Below are 8,790 nucleotides of genomic sequence, written 5' to 3' on the forward strand. Positions count from 1 at the left end.
TTATGCGAGACATCTAGCTACGCGCAGACAGCAGCCAGGAGAATCGGTTGACCAATTCCTGCGCGCGTTGCAACTGCTTGCCTGGAACTGCAACTGCAAGACTGTGACTGCCACCCAATACACAGAGGACTTAATCAGGGATGCCTTTCTCACGGGCATCGGGACGACCTATATCCGACAACGGCTACTGGAACAGGGTGCGCCGGACTTAAAGAAAACGGTGGAACTGGCCAAATCCTGGGAGGTGAGGGATTGGGGGCCATAATGGTCCCTGAGTCACCTGCGGGTGCTAGGTCACGGATAGGTACCATATCCTCCCGCCCATCGGAGTACGCCACATAGGCGTACTCAACTTTGTCCCTACCACGTCAGAACCACTATTCACTCCTCTCACCCCCGTATACAGCTCGCCTGAGCCCCAGGAGTCGTCACCACGCACTCGATGATCGGACGAGACTACTGATGACAGCAGCGTCCTGGCACCGGAAACAACACCGCGACCTGAACCTACATCGGAACCGGCACTACGACGGTCGCAGCGGCAGAGCAAGCCTCCAGATGGACTGAACCTGTAAATATTGTTCATTCTGCCTCACCCCGACGGACCTTTTTTTAAACGGGGTGAATGTGGTAAACCACTGTTATCTGTTGTGGTTAACCACTGTTAGTTAGTACCTGTTATTACCTGTATATGTGGCACATCCCTGTCGGCTCCGCCCAAGATTCCTCCCCCTGGTCCGGGTAGAAAGGCGATGGCTCCTCCCCACTAGCCTTTAGTACGGACCAGATCTCCGACAGGGATGGCTCCAAGTTCTTGTTAATAAAAGCCTATTTGTTCTTGCATACAACTAGTCTTTGCTTGATTGATGGTGCATCAGTGACAACCAATACAAACTCCCACAAACATTGTTGAGTGCAGGAAACCAATTCGTGCACAGCAAGCTTCCCCAGACAGTGAAATAAATTAGCAGGTCATCTGTTCCAAGTGTTAGTTGAGGGCTACATGTTGGCAGAATTCTGGGAGAACTCCAGCTTTTAATAATGCTCAGAGGTACAGTATTTTGCATTCATTTAAGAGTGCAGGCTAACCGTTGTTTTAATGTCTCAATTGAAAGGCAGCACCTCCAATAATGCAGCACTTTCTCCAAAGATGTGCAGGTTAGGTTGATTGGCCATGCTAAAATTGCCCCTTAGTGTCCTGAGATGCGTAGGTTAGAGGGATTAGTGGGTAAATATGTAGGGATATGGAGGTAGGGCCTGGGTGGGATTGTGGTCGGTGCAGACTCAATGGGCCGAATGGCCTCTTTCTGTACTGTAGGGTTTCTATGATTCTTCTCAGCATTGTGCTGGGGTGTCAACTGAGATTACTGAGGGTGGCACGGTGGTTAGCGCTGCTGCCTCACAGCGCCAGGGAGCTGATTTTGATTCCCGGCTTGGGTCACTGTATGTGCAGAGTCTTCATGTCCTCCCCATGTCTGCGTGGGTTTCCTCCAGGTGCTCCGGTTTCCTCCCACAGTCCAAAAGACGTGCTGGTTAGTTGCATCAGCCATGCTAAATTCTCCCTCAGTGTACCCGAACAGGTGCCGGAGTGTGGCGACTTGGGAATTCTCACAGTAACTTCATTGCAGTGTTAATGTAAGCCTACTTGTGACTAATAAATACACTTTAAAACAAAACTATATACTCAGTAATCTGGGGTGGGACTTCGACCCATTACCTTCTCAGAGATAGACTAGAATAGAAACCCTACAGTGTAGAAAGAGGCCATTCGGCCCATCGAGTCTACACCAACCACAATCCCACCCAGGCCCTGCCCCCATATATTTACCCGCTAATCCCTCTAACCTACCCATCTCAAGACACCAAGGGGCAATTTTAGCATGGCCAATCAACCTAACCCGCACATCTTTAGACTGTGGGAGGAAACCGGAGCACCCGGAGGAAACCCACGCAGACACGAGGAGAATGTGCAAACTCCACACAGACAGTGACCCAAGCCGGGAATCGAACCCAGGTCCTGGAGCTGTGAAGCAGCAGTGCTAACTACTGTGCTACCGTGCCGTGAAAGGGTTAGCAGTGAACCAAGACTAACGCCTAAGTATATAGTAATATATCTATTATAATATAGTTAGTATAGTGACAATATATAAACAGTAATATATGATATAAAGATATATACTAATAATTGTTATATTAACTAAATATAAATTGTGACATTCCCCTGTTCCTCTGTATAACAAGTATTCCGTTTTAGATACTGTTGGGGGGACAACTTAACAGGGGTAAGCCATGGGGTACAGGTCTCTGGCACAGAGTCTGTCCTTGTTGCTGAGAAGGGAAGGGGGGAGAGGAGTAGAGCATTAGTTATTGGGGACTCCATAGTTAGGGGGATAGATAGGAGATTCTGTGGGAACGAGACAGACTCGCGGTTGGTGTGTTGCCTCCCAGGTGCCAGGGTCCGCGATGTCTTGGATCATGTTTTCGGGATCCTTAAGGAGGAGGGGGACCAGCCCCAAGTCGTGGTTCACATAGGCACCCAAGACATAGGTAGGAAAAGGGATGGGGATGTAAGGCAGAAATCCAGGAGTTAGGGTGGAAGCTTAGGGCTAGAACAAACAGTTGTTATTTCTGGTTTGTTACCCGTGCCACGTGACAGTGAGGAGAAGAATAGGGAGAGAGAGCAATTGAACACGTGGCTACAGGGATGGTGCAGGAGGGAGGGATTCAGATACCTGGACAATTGGGGTAGGTGGGACCTCTACAAATGGGATGGTCTACACCTGAACCAGAGGGGTACCAATATTCTTGGGGGGGAAATTTGCTAATGCTCTTCGGGAGGGTTTAAACTAATTCAGCAGGTGGATGGGAACCTGAATTGTGGATCCAGTTTTCAGGAGGTTGAGAGTAGTGAGGTCATGGATAAGGTTTCAGCATTGCAGGAGTGTACTGGCAGGCAGGAAGGTGGTTTGAAGTGTGTATACTTCAATGCCAGGAGCATCCGGAATAAGGTGGGTGAACCTGCAGCATGGGTTGGTACCTGGGATTTCGATGTTGTGGCCACCTTGGAGACATAGATAGAGCAGGGACAGGAATGGTTGTTGCAGGTTCCGGGGTTTAGATGTTTCAGTAAGAGCAGGGAAGGTGGTAAAAGAGGTGGAGGTGTTAGTCAAGGACAGTATTACGGTGGCAGAAAGGACTTTTGATGAGGACTCGTCTACTGAGGTAGTATGGGCTGAGGTTAGAAACAGGAAAGGAGAGATCACCCTGTTGGGAGTTTTCTATAGGCCTCCGAAAAGTTCCAGAGATGTAGAGGAAAGGCTCGCAAAGATGATTCTGGATAGGAGCGAAAGTAACAGGGTAGTTATTATGGGGGACTTTAACTTTGCAAATATTGACTGGAAAAGCTATAGTTCGAGTACTTTAGATGGGTCAGTTTTTGTCCAATGTGTGCAGGAGGGTTTCCTGATACAGTATGTAGATAGACCAACAAGAGGCGAGGCCACATTGGATTTGGTACTGGGTAATGAACCAGACCAGGTGTTAGATTTGGAGGTAGGGGAGCACTTTGGTGACAGTGACCACAATTCGGTTACGTTTACTTTAGTGATGGAAAGGAATAGGTATATACTGAAGGGCAAGAGTTATAGCTGGGGGAAAGGAAATTATGATGCGATTAAGCGAGATTTAGGATGCATAGGTTGGGGAAGGAAACTGCAGGGGATGGGCACAATTGAAATGTGGAGCTTGTTCAAGGAACAGCTACTGCGTGTCCTTGATAAATATGTACCTGTCAGGCAGGGAGGAAGTGGTCGAGTGAGGGAACCGTGGTTTACTAAAGAAGTTGAATCTCTTGTGAAGAGGAAGAAGGAGACTTATGTAAAGATGAGACATGAAGGCTCAGTTAGGGCGCTTGAGAGTTACAAGTTAGCCAGGAAGGACCTAAAGAGATAGTTAAGAAGAGCCAGGAGGGGACATGAGAAGTCTTTGGCAGGTAGGATCAAGGAAAACCCTAAAGCTTTCTATAGGTATGTCAGGAATAAAGAATGACGAGGGTAAGATTAGGGCCAGTCAAGGACAGTAGTGGGAAGTTGTGCGTGGAGCCTGAAGAGATAGGAGAGGCGCTAAATGAATATTTTTCGTCAGTATTCATGCAAGAAAAAGACAATGTTGTCGAGGAGAATACTGAGATACAGGCTATTGGACTAGACGGGATTGAGGTTAATAAGGAGGAGGTGTTAGCAATTCTGGAAAGTGTGAAAATAGATAAGTCCCCAGGGCTGGATGGGATTTATCCCAGGATTCTCTGGGAGGCTAGGGAGGAGATTGCAGAGCCTTTGGCTTTGATCTTTATGTCGTCATTGTCGACAGGAATAGTGCCAGATGACTGGAGGATAGCAAATGTTGTCCCCTTGTTCAAGAAGGGGAGTAGAGACAACCCTGGTAATTATAGACCAGTGAGCCTTACTTCTGTTGTGGGCAAAGTTTTGGAAAGGATTATAAGAGATAGGATTTATAATCATCTAGAAAGGAATAATTTGATTAGGGATAGTCAACACGGTTTTGTGAAGGGTAGGTCGTGCCTCACAAACCTTATTGAGTTCTTTGAGAAGGTGACCAAAGAGGTAGATGAGGGTAACAGTTGATGTGGTGTATATGGATTTCAGTAAAGCATTTGATAATGTTCCCCTCGGTAAGCTATTGCAGAAGATACAGAGGCATGGGATTGAGGGTGATTTAGCGGTTTGGATCAGGAATTGGCTAGCTGTAAGAAGACAGAGGGTGGTGGTTGATGGGAAATGTTCATCCTGGAGTTCAGTTACTAGTGGTGTACCGCAAGGATCTGTTTTGGGGCCACTGCCATTTGTCACTTTTATAAATGATCTGGATGAGGGCGTAGAAGGATGGGTTCGTAAATTTGCGGATGACACTAAAGTAGGTGGAGTTGTGGACAGTGCGGAAGGTTGTTGCAGGTTACAGAGGGACATAGATAAGCTGCAGTGCTGGGCTGAGAGGTGGCAAAGGGAGTTCAATGCGGAAAAGTGTGAGGTGATTCACTTTGGAAGGAGTAACAGGATTACAGAGTACTGGGCTAATGGTAAGATACTTGGTAGTGTGGATGAACAGAGAGATCTCTGTGTCCATGTGCATAGATCCCTGAAAGTTGGCACCCAGGTTGAAAGGGTTGTTCAGAAGGCGTACGGAATGTTAGCTTTTATTGACAGAGGGATTGAGTTTCGGAGCCAGGAGGTCATGTTGCAGCTGTACAAAACTCTGGTGCGGCCGCACCTGGCGTATTGCATACAGTTCTGGTCACCGCATTATAGGAAGGATGTGGAAGCATTGGAAAAGGTGCAGAGGAGATTTACTAGGATGTTGCCTGGTATGGTGGGAAGGTCTTATGAGGAAAGGCTGAGTGACTTGAGGTTGTTTTTGCTAGAGAGAAGAAGGTTAAGAGGTGACTTATTATAGGGATATACAAGTTGATCAGAGGATTAGATAGGGTGGATAGTGAGAGCCTTTTTCCTCGGATGGTGATAGCTAGCACGAGGGGACCTAGCTTTAAATTGAGGGGTGATAGATAAAGGACAGATGTCAGAGGTAGGTTCTTCACTCAGAATAGTAAAGGCGTGGAATGCCCTGCCTGCAGCAGTAGTGGACTCACCGACATTAAGGGCATTTAAATGGTCATTGGATAAACATATGGATGATATTGGAATAGTGTAGGTTAGATGGGCTTTAGATTGGTTTCACTGGTCGGCGCAACATCGAGGGCCGAAGGGCCTGCACTGCGCTGTAATGTTCTATGTTCTATTCCAAAATCAGATCCGTGGGAACAGGTGAGATAATTTTGTACACAATGGAACAGATTAGAATCTGTGGTGATATAAACAGGGCCTAGTTTTAAGGCTGATAAAATTGGATATCCTAAATTAAAGAATTGGGCACATTGAAATCAAACACAGTCAAACCTCAGGCAGGCCAATTGTACAATACACAAATGTGTCTGGGCCTGACCCATCAACCACCCATCAAAGGTCGTTACACTCTACTTGAGACTTAGCAGGAGATCATGGCACCTCATTGAAATGCATCGGCCTATTGTTAGAAGCCCAGATCGGGCCAGACTTTCTGTCACCAAGAGTTCCTGTAGATACCTTATCTGATAACAAGTTCAACAACATGGAGATGGACACCTGGGGGGCGGACCCTGGTGTCCTGTCAGGCAGACATCAAGAAACCCACTGGGTATTGGAACCCCCTCCTGGGACCTCATTGGCCGGAAGCCAGAGAAGTTTCTGGAAAGGCAAGCAGGCTGGGGATAAAGGGACACACTCAGAGGCACACAGCAGCGAAGACTCGACGAGGGAGGCAGTTGTGACCATTCGGAAGACTGACCAGAGAAGGAAGAAGCTGCCATCGAGACTCACCTTCGTGACGACAGACCAGAGAATTGGGCCTGCAGTTTAACCAAGCCATCTTTACGGGCAGTATACTTGAATCTGGGGTATCCTCTTGTTTTATGTGGGTAATTTAAGGGTTAATAGTGTTATTATTAATAAACTTGTTGAACCTTTACTTGTGTTTGTCCTTTGTCCACATTGCAAATAAGGGCACCGGGGTAAAACCTTGGAGTAAGTAAACTGGTTGAAAGTATCTGAGAATTAACAGGTACAACAGTGGCGAGCCAGATGGGACTTTGATAAGTAATACGTTGCTCCAAAGTCGAACCTTCAACCCGGTATTCTCCAACACTCCGTCTGAGCCTGAATTAGAGGGCAGATGCCTCACGTGACGGCCAGTCTTAAGTGAGTGAAGGACTAATACAGATTCAACCAGTAAATTGGGCCATAAACCCGGTGTCTGTAACACAAGGTGGACAAACTGTGTAGTTAGAACTAGAACAGTCTAGGGAATTTGGGTAAAATCTACTGGAGGGAATTTAGTGAAAACCGGACCTCTACCCCGATCCCTTACCTATACTCAAGTGACGAATCCTAAAAGGAAATAATCATGGCCAGTCATGCTGCATGGGAGGACCTCTGGGATTGGGGTTCAAATGTCCAAATCCACCAATGGGTCCGCATTCTGTCACAACTGGCCGTAATAGGAATCCTACTTATGATAGTGTACCTAACCATCCTCACATTTAAGTGCGCCCGATGGAAGACCGCGCGCATACAACAATTGGAAGCGGAGGTAAACACAGGAGAAGAAAGGAACCAGATTAACATGATACACATGAGCCAATTCCAGGCTCAATGTGATAAAGCCTGCCAAAAGGCACAGCGTGCTGTCCGTGAGAGAGAGGCTGCGCTGCAACAGGTAGAGGAAGTTAAACGTAAATGCAGCGACCTACAGGCTGCAGTAAACGTTTTGCACCAAGCAGGAAAAGTAAACACAGCCCGCGCGAGAGACCACTCCAAATGCCTGCGTGAGATTGAAGATTTAAAAGCACAACTAGCCATAAAAAGGGTTGTAATGTGTGCATACATGACCGAAACAGGGGATAGTGACCCAGGGGTAGAGTGGGGGGATTTAGAAGAGGATGCCTGCCATTATGCAACAGCTAGCGTCACTGCCGACAGCGGACCCCCACCTCCCTTCCCGGTAGTGGAACCAATGGCACCACCTAATCCGGCCCCCATCTGAGGAAACTCAGTCTCAGCTCTTAGTCCTTGTACCATCCCAAAAAGCCCAGTCACTAATCCGGTTCCTGTACTGATGAATCCGGTCACCACCCAACGACAGGACGGACAGAACCACAATGTGACTTATGTAATTCCATACACCATGACACAGCTCACTGACATAGCTAAAGTGATTGGAGTATTTGAACCCTTTGGGGATCCACATGCTCTCTTTGACCAGGTCACCCAATATCGTGTTTTAAACGGCCTAGACGAGGCAGAAGAGGTTAAACTTATTCTGTTATGTTTAAGTCCTGCCATCCATTCCGCCCTACCCGAACCCCAAAACGTGGCCGGGGGAACCCTACCAGAAATGAAGGCGGCCGCTCTGGCCGCCATAGGCTACAATAGGGATGATCCGGTACAAGGCTTAAACAACTGCCAACAAAAGAGAGGGGAGCACCCGACAGCCTATGCTGGCCGACTATGGAACCAATTTGTTGCGGTTTTCGGCCAATTAAATCGAGTCCAATTAAATGCACACCACCGGCCCACATGGATCCGGACCCTGATAGCACACGCCACCGAGGGGAGTCGGAAAGCCTGTGAGAATTTTGACCCTGATGATAATACACACACAGAAGCCTGGGCCATCCGCAAAATGACTCGTGTGTGGGAACGGGAAGTCAGACAAACAGACACCCCCAAGCCCACAAAACACGGAAAGATGAACCCAATCCACACAGATCCAGCCCCAGTTTGGCGTAACGAAGGGGAAGGTGGAAACAGGGGACAGGGAAACTCAGGGCACCCACCCCCATATACCCCTGCCAATCATCGATACAGAAAACCGCAGCCCTGCGCAGAACCCCAATATATCCACAACCCCAGGTACAGGAAACAAGACAAAGCCACTTCCAGATATCCACCCCCACAAGCGCAGTGTTACAACTGTGGCCAGATCAACCATTTTGCCCTGGACTGTAGGGCACCACCAAATTTCAGGGGACCAGCAAACCCCGCACACCCATACACTATTACTGATCGCCGACACAGGGAACCACAAGGCCGCACGGGATATAGGCCCAACCCCCGACACCAAAAACGATATGGAGCTGAGCCCAGAGGCCCACGTCCACAAGCACAGTGTTATACCTGCGGG

The sequence above is a fragment of the Mustelus asterias genome, chromosome 22 (assembly GCF_964213995.1).
Source record: "Mustelus asterias chromosome 22, sMusAst1.hap1.1, whole genome shotgun sequence".
Classification (NCBI taxonomy): Eukaryota; Metazoa; Chordata; class Chondrichthyes; order Carcharhiniformes; family Triakidae; genus Mustelus; species Mustelus asterias.